The 20,791-nt window shown below is 38.1% G+C and overlaps 2 long non-coding RNA genes across 2 annotated transcripts in view; one reads left to right on the plus strand and one right to left on the minus strand.

Moving 5' to 3' along the window:
- LOC138332983 (uncharacterized) overlaps positions 1-20,791 on the plus strand; it is a 323,160-nt gene that overhangs the window by 81,959 nt on the left and 220,410 nt on the right. The window lies entirely within an intron of this gene.
- LOC138332518 (uncharacterized) lies at positions 3,036-4,305 on the minus strand. Its single transcript, XR_011209840.1, has 2 exons — positions 4,265-4,305; positions 3,036-3,856 (listed from the first exon to the last, which is right to left on the minus strand). It is a non-coding gene; the product is annotated as an uncharacterized lncRNA (long non-coding RNA).

The raw sequence follows: 20,791 nt of genomic DNA on the forward strand, positions 1-20,791 counted from the left end.
ACATGTACGCATTTTCCCTAACAATAAAAATTTTGTATGAACTCATTTGTGAAACGTCTTAAGAAATACATGTACAAACAAAAGATTTCATTACAAATAGAGCTAACTATCTGGTTAAGTTTTACTGTGATTCACAGTTTACATGAGATCTTGTTTACCTTGAATGACGAGGATCAAACCAGCTTTCTCACGGGGGATCGAAACAATGTAGATATTAGACGAGTGTGAGTGGAATAATGTTTTCTCTCATACCTGCACGTGTAATACTGGCTGGCCTCGGCAATACACTAAAGTCGCCTGAAGCTGTATTGCATGGCTACCCATGCAATAAAGCCTCGTGACGTCATAGCGATAACAAAATTACTATTCGCTCGGTGTAATTTTAACATCCTTTTTCAGAGAGTAGGCTGGATTTACTTTAAAAGATACAAACAGCAAAATTTCCGTTGAAAATATCACGCATATTTTCATGTATGGAGAATTGACTTGCAATCGCGTTTTTTCGGATATATTTCAAAATGGTTGACAATTATAGTAAAAATGCAATAAAGCGTCGAGGAATGAGAGAAAAATACTCTTTCATACGCTGATATGAAGGATATGGATATTCTACCCTTGGGATCACAAAATGTTATATAACCCTCGGCAAGCCTTATGCATATGAAAGAGTCTTACAATATTGACGGTAGTATTAAGAACATCAAACTGCTATTGAATAAAATGAACTCTGCTCTCCGATTCAAACTTACGACGCGTAAATAGTTCTCTCATTTTAGTAGTATTAATTAGTTGTGGTATCATATGAAAGAGGAACTAAATTATAATGAGGGTATCTATCTTTCTACACGTGCAACTGTTTTCAGATCTGTTAAACATAGATCTAAACTAGAAAACTATTTATCTAATAGTCATTATTGAAAGAAATTATATTTGATATTATAATATCTAAAACAGTATTTTTCGACATTTATAGTTTTACCAGAAACATGCTGTGTAAGTTACAGTATTTTTTTATCAAAACTTTATCACAGTTTAGTCTAGTAAACAATATCCTTGATAAACATTGTCACTGATTTTTTTTTCAAATACGATTTGTTGATTAAAGACTTAAAAAAAGAATATTTTACTTTCACTTGCCGAGATAACATGGTTGCTCGAAGTTGGTATGTTGGCGTTTTTCAGGGCTATTTTTATGTCCAAATTGAACAATATGTCTCACAATGCAAGAATTATTATTCATGCGATACCATGCGTACGTACTGAGATAGTTATCCATTCAAAAAGAGACCACTACAGTAAGATTTACACAGCTATAACAGACGTGATGTCGATCCAATCCTCACCTAGGGCACTTTATGCTAAACTTCTCAAATTGGCTAAGTACATTGATTGAAACACCAAAATTTGGAATATCTACCTTGTGACCAAATTTTGCCACTATATTGAATATATCTTTATTACGTATTTGATTATGTTAATGTATGTCGTGATCACTCAAAGTATCATTTAACATTGAGACTAAATAACTAAGAAACTGTTTTCAGTAAAAAAGGAATGGGGTCCATGGTGGTATTCCCAATATCACCAACATCCCAAAACTCCATCGCTGTGGTCTGTGGAATGTTATTTAATTAGATGGTCTCTATACAGTATCGCTACTTTTATGTGGGTCTTTCTTTACGTTTTTATTTATTCCAGTTCATTGAGCAACACTATTGTTTATAAAAAACAATTGCAGTAGAAAATTTGACAATGATGATACAACATCGTGTAAATTAGAACTCGTTTTTCATGTATCATTTAAGCTTCGTATAAAAGCAACACCGTATTTGTATTGGAATTTGTATTATAAGGTCTTGTTGTAGAACTCGGTTCATTCAGTATTGAGACATATAAAAAAGATATTCTTGTTAGATTTTATCAGACACCATTTCGACTATTCAGCAACAGTTAGTACTGCACATATATTTTTTGTAAATATGCTTACAGTAACTACATGAGGACTACAGAAAATCAATTTTTTCACAATTGTTTGTATATAACACATTCGTTCCCACTCTGGTTAGGAAAGTACAGAATACGCGACTTTCAGTCTTCAGGCTTTTACGGTTGTATACTGTTTATGTTAGCCTGTGTTATTTTATAAACAATATATAAACGAACATTGTTTTTTTCCTACTTAATATATTGGATAGCAGAACAGATTGCTCTGTCACTTTGTTCACAGTTATTGCATATTCGTTAACAACATATCGAAATGAAAGTACGTAACGCTCAACACACTCACTTTCAATTACAAAGGAGACATACGTACGCCGTTAGGCACTGATAACATTAATAAAACTAGGCTAATATTATAACTGATAACATGGCAATAGGATTTCTGTATACCACTTCCGGAGTAACCTGGACAATAACAAACATTTTGAGCGGCGCACAATACTACAATTCTTTTTATCTACATTAGAGGACCAATCTAACTTCTCATCTGTGATCGCACACAGAGCCTTCATGTTTGATATGAACTATTCTAGGGGTGGATATAATGGCAGTGATAGTAACCTCCAAAGTATCGAGGATGATGTATATATAGACAGACAGCAATCAGTCTGCATATGTGCGAAGACTGAAGTAACTCTGACAACCTTCTCAAATATTCTCGATCGTAAATCTAAAATAAACTGAAGTAAAAAAAAAAAAAACATAACACTTAGACTAGAATGTTTTTTTCCTTTTATTATATACAATATTCGCAAAGCATTTAAAATCCCTTAGACTTGTCCCCTTCAAAATCCATGCATTTGTTGCATTCGTGAACAAATTCAGTATATATAATTTCAAATAAGATAGTATTCCTCAATATAATATTTATTGATTATGTCTAATGTCTAAAATTGTTCTTAATCTGTACACATTGAATGTTGTTGATGGAACCTAGTGGGTTGTTTTATTCTTATTCCCAGGGATGTGGTTATTAATGTTATTCACACAATGATACATACATCATCATGTTTTTTTGGGTTTTTTTAATACTCATATATGTAGTTGGTTCATCGTTGACAACAAATAGTCAAGATATCATAGATGTATGAAAAATCATTTTGAAATATATATTTATGCTTCTGTAATATTACGTAAAATTGTTTATAAATCAAATAAAAAGTTACAATTGTTTTCATCCTGATTTAACACAATCCTAACTAAACGTTAATTCACATCGCCGTGCCCCAGGGGTAAGAATGATCAACATTTATTTAAAATTAGTACATTGATTATAAATGAAAGGTTTAGGTCAATGTTTTTTCTCAAATTACTCATTGTAAAATTGAATAATACCTAGAGTGTGTATTGTAGTCAAATGGCAGTTATTTTTTATCTTTTAAAAATCACACAAACAAACAAATAAAAAAAAACCCTAAAGAAATACCAATTTAAAGCCAATGGTCGTAGACAAAAAAATCCTTACACGATGAACTCCCAATTCAAACCCTCTAATCCCAAACACAATTGATTGTAGACAGTATGATAATGATGCTGCTGTTGTTGCTAAAGATAATGAAGCTTGGCCATTACGAACTACGACGTCAGTTTTGATTTACAATAAACAGTATCTCCTATGTGACAGCTATAATTCCGGTTCATCTGATGTTTCCACACGTCTATCTAATCATCATCCTGGATTTTATCAGAGGTTTAGCGAAGTACCACCAGTACTTTGATCCAGTGAGGTCTGCTTGACTACAGGCGGAGTACCACCAACCTCCATTCAAGTCTTGGGCACAATTGCCAACATACTCATCATTGTCTTGGTCGAAAGTGCTGAAACGCAAGCCGTTATGGTACCCCATGCCATCATCTAAAAATAAACATTTCATACCATCATCTGAAAATTTACATATTATCTAATAATTAAAAAAAATCATGATCATGTTATCTTCTGAAAAAAGCCAAACATTTCATGTTTATCACCGGAAAATAAACATTTGACGCCTTCGTCGGAAAATAAACATTTCATGTTATTATCAGAAAATAAACGTTTCGTACCGTCATTTGAAAATAAACATTTCATGCAATCATCACCAAATTCAATTTTCAATGTTACGAAACTCCACCCATTCAAAATTCTTAATGCCTTAATAATTGTTCTGAAATTGACTACAGTCACTTTTCAAGTCTGTCATCAACGTTTTCAACTAAACCCTTTTCGCATTCATTTATTATTCTTATAAATCTATAACTTAAACTTGTAAAGCACCGCACTTACAAATTTCGCCCGAGAAGCCTTGGACGAGAAGTCTGTATTTCAGTGTCTTACATATCAAAAAACATACTTACAGTCCACGGACCATCCTCAGTGTCCATATCACAAAACATACTTACAGTCCACGGACCATCCTCAGTGTCCAATATCACAAAACATACTTACAGTACCAGTCCACGGACCATCCTCAGTGTCCATATCACAAAACATTACTTACAGTCCACGGACCATCCTCAGTGTCCATATCACAAAACATACTTACAGTCCACGGACCATCCTCAGTGTCCATATCACAAAACATACTTACAGTCCACGGACCATCCTCAGTGTCCATATCACAAAACATACTTACAGTCCACGGACCATCCTCAGTGTCCATATCACAAAACATACTTACAGTCCACGGACCATCCTCAGTGTCCATATCACAAAACATACTTACAGTCCACGGACCATCCTCAGTGTCAATATCACAAAACATACCTTACAGTCCACGGACCATCTCTCAGTGTCCATATCACAAAACATACTTACAGTCCACGGACCATCCTCAGTGTCCATATCACAAAACATACTTACAGTCCACGGACCATCCTCAGTGTCCATATCACAAAACATACTTACAGTCCACGGACCATCCTCAGTGTCCATATCACAAAACATACTTACAGTCCACGGACCATCTCAGTGTCCATATCACAAAACATACTTACAGTCACGGACCATCCTCAGTGTCTATATCACAAAACATACTTACAGTCCACGGACCATCCTCAGTGTCCATATATCACACAAAACATACTTACAGTCCACGGACCATCCTCAGTGTCCATATCACAAAACATACTTACAGTCCACGGACCATCCTCAGTGTCCATATCACAAAACATACTTACAGTCCACGGACCATCCTCAGTGTCCATATCACAAAACATACTTACAGTCCACGGACCATCCTCAGTGTCCATATCACAAAACATACTTACAGTCCACGGACCATCCTCAGTGTCCATATCACAAAACATACTTACAGTCCACGGACCATCCTCAGTGTCCATATCACAAAACATACTTACAGTCCACGGACCATCCTCAGTGTCCATATCACAAAACATACTTACAGTCCACGGACCATCCTCAGTGTCCATATCACAAAACATACTTACAGTCCACGGACCATCCTCAGTGTCCATATCACAAAACATACTTACAGTCCACGGACCATCCTCAGTGTCCATATCACAAAACATACTTACAATCCACGGACCATCCTCAGTGTCCATATCACAAAAACATACTTACAGTCCACGGACCATCCTCAGTGTCCATATCACAAAACATACTTACAGTCCACGGACCATCCTCAGTGTCCATATCACAAAACATACTTACAGTCCACGGACCATCCTCAGTGTCCATATCACAAAACATACTTACAGTCCACGGACCATCCTCAGTGTCCATATCACAAAACATACTTACAGTCCACGGACCATCCTCAGTGTCCATATCACAAAACATACTTACAGTCCACGGACCATCCTCAGTGTCCATATCACAAAACATACTTACAGTCCACGGACCATCCTCAGTGTCCATATCACAAAACATACTTACAGTCCACGGACCATCCTCAGTGTCCATATCACAAAACATACTTACAGACCACAGACCATACTCAGTGTCCATATCACAAAACATACTTACAGTCCACGGACCATACTCAGTGTCCATATTACAAAACATACTTACAGACCACGGACCATACTCAGTGTCCATATCACAAAACATACTTACAGTCCACGGACCATCCTCAGTGTCCATATCACAAAACATACTTACAGTCCACGGACCATCCTCAGTGTCCATATCACAAAACATACTTACAGTCCATGGACCATCCTCAGTGTCCATATCACAAAACATACTTACAGTCCACGGACCATCCTCAGTGTCCATATCACAAAACATACTTACAGTCCACGGACCATCCTCAGTGTCCATATCACAAAACATACTTACTGTACAGTCCACGGACCATCCTCAGTGTCCGTATCACAAAACATACTTACAGACCACGGACCATCCTCAGTGTCCATATCACAAAACATACTTACAGTCCACGGACCATCCTCAGTGTCCATATCACAAAACATACTTACAGTCCACGGACCATCCTCAGTGTCCATATCACAAAACATACTTACAGTCCACGGACCATCCTCAGTGTCCATATCACAAAAACATACTTACAGTCCACGGACCATCCTCAGTGTCATATCACAAAACATACTTACAGTCCACGGACCATACTCAGTGTCCATATCACAAAACATACTTACAGTCCACGGACCATACTCAGTGTCCATATCACAAAACATACTTACAGTCCACGGACCATCCTCAGTGTCCATATCACAAAACATACTTACAGTCCACGGACCATCCTCAGTGTCCATATCACAAAACATACTTACAGTCCACGGACCATCCTCAGTGTCCATATCACAAAACATACTTACAGTCCACGGACCATCCTCAGTGTCCATATCACAAAACATACTTACAGTCCACGGACCATCCTCAGTGTCCATATCACAAAACATACTTACAATCACGGACCATCCTCAGTGTCCATATCACAAAACATACTTACAGTCCCGGACCATCCTCAGTGTCCATATCACAAAACATACTTACAGTCCACGGACCATCCTCAGTGTCCATATCACAAAACATACTTACAGTCCACGGACCATCCTCAGTGTCCATATCACAAAACATATTTACAGTCCACGGACCATCCTCAGTGTCCACATCACAAAACATATTTACAGTCCACGGACCATTCTCAGTGTACACATCACAAAACATACTTACAGTCCACGGACCATCCTCAGTGTCTATATCACAAAACATACTTACAGACCACGGACCATCCTCAGTGTCCATATCACAAAAACATACTTACAGTCCACGGACCATCCTCAGTGTCCATATCACAAAACATATTTACAGACCACGGACCATCCTCAGTGTCCATATCACAAAACATACTTACAGTCCACGGACCATCCTCAGTGTCCATATCACAAAACATACTTACAGTCCACGGACCATCCTCAGTGTCCATATCACAAAACATACTTACAGTCCACGGACCATCCTCAGTGTCCATATCACAAAACATACTTACAGTCCACGGACCATCCTCAGTGTCCATATCACAAAACATACTTACAGTCCACGGACCATCCTCAGTGTCTATATCACAAAACATACTTACAGTCCACGGACCATCCTCAGTGTCCATATCATACACAAAACATACTTACAGTCCACGGACCATCCTCAGTGTCCTATATCACAAAACATACATTACAGTCCACGGACCATCCTCAGTGTCCATATCACAAAACATACTTACAGTCCACGGACCATCCTCAGTGTCCATATCACAAAACATACTTACAGACCACGGACCATCCTCAGTGTCCATATCACAAAACATACTTACAGTCCACGGACCATCCTCAGTGTCCATATCACACAAAACATACTTACAGTCCACGGACCATCCTCAGTGTCCATATCACAAAACATACTTACAGTCCACGGACCATCCTCAGTGTCATCACAAACATCTATCAGGACATCCTCAGTGTCCATATCAAAAACATACTTACAGTCCACGGACCATCCTCAGTGTCCATATCACAAAACATACTTACAGACCACGGACCATCCTCAGTGTCTATATCACAAAACATACTTACAGTCTATGGACCATCCTCAGTGTCCATATCACAAAACATACTTACAGTCCACGGACCATCCTCAGTGTTTATATCACAAAACATACTTACAGTCCACGGACCATACTCAGTGTCCATATCACAAAACATACTTACAGACCACGGACCATACTCAGTGTCCATATCACAAAACATACTTACAGTCCACGGACCATCCTCAGTGTCCATATCACAAAACATACTTACAGTCCACGGACCATCCTCAGTGTCTATATCACAAAACATACTTACAGTCCACGGACCATACTCAGTGTCCATATCACAAAACATACTTACAGTCCACGGACCATACTCAGTGTCCATATCACAAAACATACTTACAGTCCACGGACCATCCTCAGTGTCCATATCACAAAACATACTTACAGTCCACGGACCATCCTCAGTGTCCATATCACAAAACATACTACAGTCCACGGACCATCCTCAGTGTCCATATCACAAAACATACTTACAGTCCACGGACCATCCTCAGTGTCCATATCACAAAACATACTTACAGTCCACGGACCATCTCAGTGTCCATATCACAAAACATACTTACAGTCCACGGACCATCCTCAGTGTCCATATCACAAAACATACTTACAGTCCACGGACCATCGTCAGTGTCCATATCACAAAACATACTTACAGTCCATGGACCATCCTCAGTGTCCATATCACAAAACATACTTACAGTCCACGGGACCATCCTCAGTGTCCATATCACAAAACATACTTACAGTCCACGGACCATCCTCAGTGTCCATATCACAAAACATACTTACAGTCCACGGACCATCCTCAGTGTCCATATCACAAAACATACTTACAGTCCACGGACCATCCTCAGTGTCCATATCACAAAACATACTTACAGTCCACGGACCATCCTCAGTGTCCATATCACAAAACATACTTACAGTCCACGGACCATCCTCAGTGTCCATATCACAAAACATACTTACAGTCCACGGACCATCCTCAGTGTCCATATCACAAAACATACTTACAGTCCACGGACCTTCCTCAGTGTCCACATCACAAAACATACTTACAGTCCACGGACCATCCTCAGTGTCCATATCACAAAACATACTTACAGTCCACGGACCATCCTCAGTGTCCATATCACAAAACATACTTACAGTCCACGGACCTTCCTCAGTGTCCATATCACAAAACATACTTACAGTCCACGGACCATCCTCAGTGTCCATATCACAAAACATACTTACAGTCCACGGACCATCCTCAGTGTCCATATCACAAAACATACTTACAGTCCACGGACCATCCTCAGTGTCCATATCACAAAACATACTTACAATTACGGACCATCCTCAGTGTCCTATATCACAAAACATACTTACAGCCACGGACCACTCAGTGTCCATCATCAAACAAACTTACTACAGTCCACGGACCATCCTCAGTGTCCATATCACAAAAACATACTTACAGTCCACGGACCATCCTCAGTGTCCATATCACAAAACATACTTACAGTCCACGGACCATCCTCATGTCCATATCACAAAACATACTTACAGTCCACGGACCATCCTCAGTGTCCATATCACAAAACATACTTACAGACCACGGACCATCCTCAGTGTCCATATCACAAAACATACTTACAGTCCACGGACCATCCTCAGTGTCCACATCACAAAACATACTTACAGTCCACGGACCATCCTCAGTGTCCATATCACAAAACATACTTACAGTCCACGGACCATCCTCAGTGTCCATATCACAAAACATACTTACAGTCCACGGACCATCCTCAGTGTCCATATCACAAAACATACTTACAGTCCACGGACCATCCTCAGTGTCCATATCACAAAACATACTTACAGTCCACGGACCATCCTCAGTGTCCATATCACAAAACATACTTACAGTCCACGGACCATCCTCAGTGTCCACATCACAAAACATACTTACAGTCCACGGACCATCCTCAGTGTCCATATCACAAAACATACTTACAGTCCACGGACCATCCTCAGTGTCCATATCACAAAACATACTTACAGTCCACGGACCATCCTCAGTGTCCATATCACAAAACATACTTACAGTCCACGGACCATCCTCAGTGTCCATATCACAAACATACTTACAGTCCAAGGACCATCCTCAGTGTCCATATCACAAAACATACTGACAGTCCACGGACCATCCTCAGTGTCCATATCACAAAACATACTTACAGTCCACGGACCATCCTCAGTGTCCATATCACAAAACATACTTACAGTCCACGGACCATCCTCAGTGTCCATATCACAAAACATACTTACAGTCCACGGACCATCCTCAGTGTCCATATCACAAAACATACTTACAGTCCAGGACCATCCTCAGTGTCCACATCACAACACATACTTACAGACCACGGACCATCCTCAGTGTCCATACCACAAAACATACTTACAGTCCACGGACCATCCTCAGTGTCCATATCACAAAACATTCTTAGAATTCACTTACCATCATCAGTGTCCATATCACAAAACATACTTACAGTCCACGGACCATCCTCAGTGTCCACATTTCACAAAACATACTTACAGACCACGTACCATCCTCACTGTCCACATTACAAAACATACTTACAATACACGGACCATCCTCAGTGTCCATATCACAAAACATACTTACAGTCCACGGACCATCCTCAGTGTCCATATCACAAAACATACTTACAGTCCAAGGACCATCCTCAGTGTCCATATCACAAAACATACTTACAGTCCACGGACCATCCTCAGTGTCCATATCACAAAACATACTTACAGTTCACGGACCATCCTCAGTGTCCATATCACAAAACATACTTACAGTCCACGGACCATCCTCAGTGTCCATATCACAAAACATACTTACAGTCCACGGACCATCCTCAGTGTCCATATCACAAAACATACTTACAGTCCACGGACCATCCTCAGTGTCCATATCACAAAACATACTTACAGTCCACGGACCATCCTCAGTGTCCATATCACAAAACATACTTACAGTCCACGGACCATCCTCAGTGTCTATATCACAAAACATACTTACAGTCCACGGACCATCCTCAGTGTCTATATCACAAAACATACTTACAGACCACGGACGATACTCAGTGTACACGTCACAAAACATACTTACAGACCACGGACGATACTCAGTATCCATATCACAAAACATACTTACAGTCCACGGACCATCCTCAGTGTCCATATCACAACACAGAGTGAGACTCTTCCCTTCCTCTACTTCAGTTTTATGAATCACTGATGGAGATTCTGTGTCGATATCTGAACAGTTGCCTATTGCTGATCATGAAATGTAATTTTGTTTATGAATAGCATGTGTTGTGAAATTGAAAAGATGAAAGATATAAATAGGAGATACAAAAAAAAGAAGAATCACGTTATTAGATCTCATTTGATTACCAACTCATTCTATGAAAATAGGTGATGAATTATGAACCACATGTAGTTAACTTTTAATCAAACTCGTAATGGTTTACAAGGACATTCTAATTATTTTTCCCTTAATTCATTTCGATCGTCAATTCTAATTATAAAAAATACATGTAATGTATTTTGATAATGATAATGTTTATTGCAATTCAAATATTCGTAGTAAAATATGAACACAATTTACAAAGGAGAGGTATCAATTTGAACCGTTTTACGGCCACCAGTGATATAAAAAATATTTTGACATGAAGATACATTTGGGTGAGCTGCATATTGTATGCAATTGAGATTATGCGGTTTTTTCTGGGCTCATGGTAATTTCATAGGTCAAATGTCAAGGGGTGAAAATTCACATTTTGATCGTTTACGTTTTGATTAATTAGATATTAGAATAGAGATAACATTTTTGCAAGTTTTTCCTGTAAATATTAGGTTTGTGATGGTTGGTTCAGAAAACTGATGAAAAATTTAAAAAGTAGGTCACAGTGACCTAATTGCATTTGTTCTCATTTAGCATGAAAAACTTTAATATTTCATATTCTTAATTTCGTGGTTACTGAGATGAAAATATTCTAAATTTTCAACCATTTCAAAGCTTTAGAGTAATGTTTAGCACTTGATCAGCCTCAGATCCTAGGGTAACATCAATGTTTTTGTTTGTCAACTTAGTATCTTCTGGATTTTCCATGTTTAAAGCAAAGGTTTAAGCTATTTAAGTTTGCTTTAATGCTAGGTTTACACTATGTTCCCGGCGGCCACGGCAGCCCCGTTTCGGGCCACCGTGGACAAAACGTGGTGACCGCGAGACAACTTGAGACAACGCAGAAGGACGTGATAGACAAACGTGAGCGGTCGTGATTACCGTGGATGCCGTGCCAGATTTTTAAACTGTCAAAAAATTTGCCACGGCAGTCACGGTACAGATGGTAAACGCCACAGGACGTCATAAAACGGGATTGACGTAACAAAACGTAACAATGCGTGCGAGGCCGTAACAAAACTTCCAGACGGTCCGTGGTGGAACGGGCAGCAAGCACGTTTCCCGGAATCTAACGGTGATTTCAAGTTTTGTGACGTTCTGTTGCGTTTTTTCCACGTTTTATCACGGTTGATGCAGATTGGCTGCACGTTTTGTGCCGTTTTGTCAAGGTTTGTCAAGGTTTTGACGGCAAGCCAAGGTGGATGATAACCGTTTCGATACGTTCTGTCAAGGCACATCACGGCTTGTAGCGATTGAAAGCCCGACGTGATACGGCGTGTTACGTCTTATTACGGTCTTACGTTGCAACCAATTAAGCATTGAACGTCTTTAAGTTGGCATTCATAACCAATATGAATGCAAACTGGACAGAGGCAAATTCCATGAAGCGCGCTAGCGCTTCATGTTGAATTTGCCTCTGTCCAGTTTGCATTCATATTGGTTATGAATGCCAACTTAAAGACGTTCAATGCTTATATTTACATTTGGTTACAATTTTATGATGAAATCCCAAGGAATTTTGCATATATCATGAATTAATCATTCGTTATCGTCATGGATGGAACAGCCATTTGAACAGCCGTCTGCCGTGATCGCTGGCACGACAATTGTGACGTCACAATGATAATGACGTCATAATAAGCGCTTGAAGTTCATTGTCTATATGACTGCCAACTGCGCTTGGTAAGGTTACATAGTGGGACTGCAGTGAAAATGTAAATATTATCTGATGAAGTATCATTGCCTGGCCTGGTACATATTTGCTACTTCATGGATTATTTGTATTATTAAATAGAAATAGTCATTATCAAACACATTAAAACCATCAAATTATACAAAAGCTATTATTGCAAAAGACAGATTAAGTGCTTAACCATTACAGAAAAAAATGGCGTAAAAACACTTGGCTATAATAATTAAATATTCATACCAAATATAATTTGTAATTAAAATGTGTTTGAAATGACATTTTCGGCAATAAATATTGTTTCATTTGCTTCAAAATATCCCGGTATCAGACTTTCATCCCTAGTAAGCCTTGGCGGACCGTGAAAAACGTATCGTAGCTTGATCAAAACGTGTAAAACGTGGCAGACCTCATCAGATCGTAACAGGCCTAGTGAGAACGTAGTGGTATCCTTGATAGACCGTGCTAAAGCCGTAGTGTACCTTTAACCTCCTGGAACAGCACTTTCCCGTATATCCACGGTCCATGACGTAATCCGTAAAAGACCGTGGCAAAACTTCACAAGACCTAGCTCAATTTGAATACAGAGACAAAAATAGCCAAAACTCCACGGCGCACCACGTTTCGGGCAAATGGGGCTACCGTGATCGCCGGGAACATAGTGTAAACCTAGCATAAGAGAAAATATTAAGCAACACCTACATTGCAAGCATAATGTTAGAATTGCGTGATAGTAAAGGCGACCAAATCTGGGATCTCAATTCTAGTGGTTACCTAGATCAAAATATATTGGATTTTTGCCTTAAATATCATAAAGGAGGTTTCTATCTCAGAAAAAACTTTCCTGTCACTGTAAATCAGTTAATAGTAATAAGATAATACGCTCTTGTGGTGAACACTTTATGTTAAATACATGAAATAGTGTGCTAAAGCCACGAGATAAAGGTTCCATATTTAGTCGCCTTTTACGATCATGCAATGGAGAAGCAGGCCAAATGCTAACAGTATGATTGCAATGAGAGGCCGTAAAACGGCCCAAAGTGATACCCTCTTTTGTAGAAAGTTTTGAAAGTGTTTATGAATTACTTTCTTTCCAGCTATGACACAATGGTATAGGCAATACTTTTAATTGTTTAACTGTTGTGAAAACTCAATCTTTGTATTCGAGATATATAATGATACCGAAAGGACAGCTTTGCTTTAAAATATGATATTATTTAATATATATATATATTATGATGTTCCTTATCATATCTAAGAGACTGAAATATAAAACATTACTAGTTTAAATAGGAATATCTTATATATCTTGCCGTAGGCTAAATATCGATTTCGTTTCAGGTTCTTCATGTGGATATTTCCAAACTCTTACCACTGTCCCTTCCCTACTTCGTTCGTCGTTCCGTACGGTCATCTTCCGTTCCCACATTACGATTCGTCCAAAGTACTTAAAACTTAAAGAGAAGAAGGATCTTACCTTTGGTAAAGAACATTTGTGACATGGCTATATCAGAATCTTTCTCCTGAACGATCAACCGTGAGTAGGTCTCACATCTCTTGGTGGCCTCCGTGAACGAAAAAGACAGACATTCCTCAGTATTACACTGCTTGGCGCACACTCCATGATTAGGGATTCCAGTGTTAGAACTTAGAGTATACGAAGTGTGGTTCGCCATGGCTACACGTAATGCTCTGTAGAAAGAGGTGCGTTTGCAATTTACCATAGCAACAGTTATAGCAGCTAAAATCAGACAGATGCTTTTCATTCCTGTTGCGGTTGAAGTTACGTACGGTTGGCGTTGAATAACTTTTGAATTTGCACTATTCTACGATTGTTGTGCAGCTGACGTAATCGCGGTGGAATGAATTATTTTGACAACCTTTTTCGTTGCACATCACATCACATGGCCTTGAAGAGTTAATGAGAAGAATTGTTATTGGTTCGAACTAAAGCGATGTATAGATTAGCGTTATGAAAATTAACATTTAATTAGTTTTAATTAAGTTCTTGAATAGTTATGTAGTATTAACGTTAAGCTAATATTAGCTTCTGTGACACTAGCAAAATTAGGAATCTCTTTTTACATTTCTATTTCAAACATTAAAAGCCGTTTTCGAAAGGTATAGATAGATAGATAGATACATACATAGATATTCTTTATTTCCTCATTTTTATGAGATTACAACTGCAAGGAACATAGAAAAAAATTGCAGTGTAGAATCAGTTCATGTGAAATACTTGGACGTTAATATTTACAAGTTCGAGCAACGTTGCTACGTTATGTCTGGTTTACTTATTGTTCATATTCTAGTTGTTTCTTAGATTCGTCACTGTCTTTTGTAAATATTCATAAATTTTTGCATACATTTTTGGTATCAATTTTGAGATGTATTTCATCATTTATGTCCAGTTTTCGTCTGACAAATCGATATCTTGTGATCGCCTGCCAAGGATAAATTTTGTTTGATCAGTTTCACTCATGATCGTAAATGTAACATAATCATTAACACGAAGAAAATTAACAATGATTTCCAGGATTAGATCCCTCTCAGCAAACAGAATATGGCATTCTATCAGAAAATGTACTAATGTATCAGTTACCGTTTTACCACGTAATTTGCAAATAACAGGAATAACTTCCCAGACAAAGGATAAATGTATAAGGTCACTCATCTGCCATGTATCCTTTACACTTAATTTAGAGATCTTCCACAGTGGATGTGTATCCAGCTTAGTATGTATGCTAGCAAAAATGTGTAGACTTTCTTTAGCAGCCAAAGATTCTCTCAATTTCTCCTCCTCGCGATTTTGTACTATCCGTTTTATGAACTGTTTCCATCGTCCCTTTGAATGAATATCGTCGTCAGGGTTGTTTAATCCAAAGAAAATCTCGATATTGTAATTTTTCATTATATTGTGCACGTCCGGTATAAATCCCAAGGAATTGATGTTGTTTGTCGTATATGTTTTCAGTCTGACATCAAATAATTGCTTCCATAGAAAGACGCCATCCCCTGTATAAAGCTTATTCCAGAAGAAGAGCTTGTACTTCTGAATTTCTGCATTTATCTCGCTAAGGCCTAACGATGATAGAGTTACAGCTTTCGGAGAGCGGGTGTCGAATCCTTGTATTCTGCGAGCGGCTTGACGCTGGAAAATTTCCATATCGTTTAACGTGGTGTTGGAAAAATTACTCCACAGTTCACATCCGAATAAGAGAGATGGTAAAATCACTTTTTTCCATATTGAAACACTTGAGATAGGGTTCATTCCATTTTTGTGAATTCCTATCGAAATGAAGCTGTTCAATTTCCTCCTATTCTTGGCAGTCGACTCCTGCATAGCGAGGTCGCTTTTGAGGTTTTCGTTGAAAGTAATGCCCGCGTATATTTTTGATCTTTCCATAGGAAGTTGTTCTTCACCAAGTGATACTTTACATTTTCCTAAATCGACTCTTCTTCTCTCTGTCCGAAATATTACTGCTGCACTTTTAGTAGAATTGTAGTTGAGCCTCCATTTCCGTTAGTAGTTGTATACGATATCGAGGAGTCGTTGCAGTGTGGTATTGCTTCCAGATATGACACAAGTATCGTCCGCAAAAAGTATACATGGAATATGTATATTTTCCACAACTATTCCATTTCGAGAGACGTCCAATTCATGCGCTAAGCTGTCAATCATGACGAGAAACATCCAGGCAGATATGATGCGGCCTTGACCGACGCCTTGTTTGACGAAGTAGGTTTCCGACATTTTCCCGCCATAGCTTTCATATTTTGAAAGGAGTTATACAAAAGTCTCCATGTTTTCGAGTTGACTCCGAGCTGGTATAGTTTGTAGAAGAGGCCTGCTATCCAAACACTGTTAAAGGCTTTTTGATTGTTTAAAAATGCTACACATACCGGAGACGACGTTTCCATATAGCTAGATATACTTTCATTTAGAATGAATCCTGCCGTAATACTACCACATCCCCGGCGAAATCCTTGTTGGAATTTAGAGGGAAAATTGTTAATCTCCGAAAATATAAGTAAACGTCTGTAAATTATTTTCTCGAAAAGCTTTTGAATTACCGACATTAAGGCTATATCCGTATAATTGTTGACGTCAAGTCTGTCTTTATTGTTTCGTTTATAAAGCTTTATAACTATTCCTAACTTGAAATGATCCGGGCAGACTTCGGTTCGTATAATGTTGTTAAATATTTTTGCCAATAATTCCACAATAATGTCTGACAAACATTGAAGATGTTCAACAGATATCTTGTCATGTCCAGCTGCTTTTCCTCTTTTCATTGATTTCAGTTCAAACAAAATGTCTTCACTAGTAATTGGTGTATCCAAGATTGTATCAACATTATCAAATGACTGCACATGAAGATTTGCCACTTCTGATTCAATATGGGTTTTAAACTCTTCATCAAAGTGAGCCCTGCTTATAGGACTACTTAAATGCTTATAGTGTTGGTACCAGATATCTCTGAGTGTATCAGGATCTCGTACTATCTCGCCATTAACACGCAGCTCGTTACATGATTCTTTTCGGATATTCTTTGAGCGCACTACCTTGAAAAATGTTCCGACGTCTAGTTCTGCGGCCGTCATAAGGTCTTCATATTGCTTGTTTAAGTAAGCTTCTCTTGCCTTATTCATCTCTTTCCTAAAGTTTCGTTTTGCTTTTTTATATTTAGCGTATGATGCATAGCAGAATCCGCGCGGTTGACCATGTGTGATCCATATGATACGTTGTTCTCGCATAAGCTTGTGTACTGATTTTACGTTACCGTCTTTCCAATATGGTTTCAAATAAGGTCTATGCGTCTTTTGCGGTAAACACTCCTTCGCAGCCTTACCAATTTGTTTACAAAACCTTTTCAGAAGTATATCATTGTCACTGAGATCAGCCGATACAGCGTCGTCTAGCGCTTTGACTTCTTGTTGCACTTGTAGACGAAAAGTGTCGAGTTGGTCATTTGAAACTCGTTTCCAGTTAACAACAAAACTGTCTGATCGGTAAGGGATCGCGTTTGCTCTATAATGCGGAAGAGTAAGTGTCAAGCCAATCGGCAAATGATCGGACGTATTTAGAACACACTCATCGATTACTCCACTTCTGTTAACCATATCCATTTCGTACTTTGGAAACAAGGCGTGGTCGATAAATGTTCTATAAATTCCATTTTTTGTCATATATGTGTAATCAGGTCCGAAAGACCATGTTTGACTATTTATTGAACACAGTTGTCTTTGTTGTATGAATGATTGAATAAAATTCCTTTTCCGTTTGCACTTTTATGGTTTTTTGTCCCAAAATCTTTACTGACGTGGGCGTTGAAATCTCCTATTATGAGTACGGTACCGTCATTTATGTATTTGTCGTAGCGACATTCTAGCGTTTCGAGAGCATTGATGTAATCGGTTTTACTACAGTTTGATGACGGCATCAACACACCAATTATATATATATTCGTTTTGTTACATGGAATCACAGCACATATTATCCGGGAAGTACAGTCTATGGAGATTGATCACTGAGAGACCTAGAGTTTTTCTCCACATTATGCCAATGCCACCGTAACCCGTCACTCGCGTCCGTTCTTCGATATCAGTAGGTATTCGGCTATCTGTCATATTGTAACTGCTAAATCGGTTATCTATGGTATAAAGGAAGTCGGATTGTTCAGGTAGTAGCCATGTTTCTGTGATAATCACGATGTCATTGGAATTTAAGAGTTCGCTCAAATACGGAGCACCATACATAACACCGCGTGCGTTCCAACCAACTATGTTGATACTTGTAGCAGTGGCCATCACTAACAACATCAATAAGAACATGGCAGTTGTGTTATCCATATCACGCAAATCCATCACTAAGTTATGTAGTATTAACGTTAAGCTAATATTAGCTTCTGTGACACTAGCAAAATTAGGAATCTCTTTATACATTTCTATTTCAAACATTAAAAGCCGTTTTCGAAAGGTATAGTGATCCCTTAATCTAAAGAAGTATATTGTTGATAAGGTTATCAGGTCGATTCCTATCTAATCCCATCCTATACGTTACTTTTATTTAATATAATGATTGTTGTCCGATATTGGTATAGCTTTGAACATATTAGGCTTGATATTGTGCATGAAATATGCTTAGGTAGTTGACTATTTAGTTTGAAACAATGAACGAGCTTGACCTTCATCCGAGGTCACAGAGTGCTTGTGATTTTAGAGCTATGAAAATGATCCAGTGAAAATACAGCTCATTGAGACAGCCTTAGCTCTTTATCCACAAAGCCGATTTCTATTTTTGGGGGGATATGTTATGTAAAGTAAAAATTGAAACAATTAACTTTGTTACCACTTTTCTGTAAAACGTCAACTTCCTGTTACAATTAAGGGTCAAAATTCAAAAGTGCAATTTTTTGACAAAACCGTTGAAAAATCTTTCTAGATTCTAGAAGGCCTAGAGACCTAATATTTAGCATGTAGCATGCTGACTTAAATGCCTACTAAGTTTGTTAATATGATTGACCGTCATCGATATTCAAGGTCGCAGGGGCCAAAAAACCTAAAATCTGCAAATGACGTTTACTGTTCTGCAAGGCCTAAATACCTCTTACAGGCATGATACTGAAATAAATGGCCACCAATTTTGTAAATATGAAAGACCTTGACTTCATTCAATGTCACTGTGGCTAACAATCTTAAAATCTTCGAATTACTTCTTGTGAAATCCTAAAATGGCAAAGACCTGGAATGGGACGTGTAGGACGTAAGACAAAACGCTACCAAATTTAATAATATGGATGACCTTAACTGGATTACTTTTTAGGTAAAAAGCCCGTCAAATTGTCCCGGTGACAATTTCTTGTTTAATATAATGATTGTTGTCCGATGTTGGTATAGCTTTGAACATGTATTCAAATCAATTTTGTTTAGAATACCATCGTCCGTAGAACAGGTATGCCTATCACAGAAGTGGACGAGTAGGTTACACTTTCGACACATTACCACTGGTTATCTAACTGGAATTACTAGTTCAAAAACCGACATTAGGCACTTTCTGTTCGTAGCCAAGTAGTTTTTCATTGTAATTGGACTTACCTTCACCTTCTAAAAAATGCACATTCTTAAATGACACTGGATTTTAAACAAAACAAAACCGATCGTATCTAAACAATAAACTTATTAAATGGATAATTTAGACACTGACGATAGAAACTCCAAATAGAAAACTGTCATTAATGACTTTAAACATATTTCATTTACCAAAAGGGAAAAGGTATCAGCCACAAGTTATAACAACTTATGAAGCCATCTCTTTACAAAGTTACATAGACAACAGATGACAGCATAGACTGACATACATTGACATCAAAAACGATAAGTTACATTAACATACAGATATATATAGTATATATATATATATATATATATATATATATACAAAGTAAACATGTTAAAATCTTCCACTGGATCTAATGAAAATATGTACTTCACTTAGAACATCTCAATTCGCTTCAAAAGACATGTGTTCATTTCCAAACAATAAAGCAATAGCAAATCAAGAGATTGCGGTACATT

The sequence above is a fragment of the Argopecten irradians genome, chromosome 10, assembly GCF_041381155.1.
Source record: "Argopecten irradians isolate NY chromosome 10, Ai_NY, whole genome shotgun sequence".
Lineage (NCBI taxonomy): Eukaryota > Metazoa > Mollusca > Bivalvia > Pectinida > Pectinidae > Argopecten > Argopecten irradians.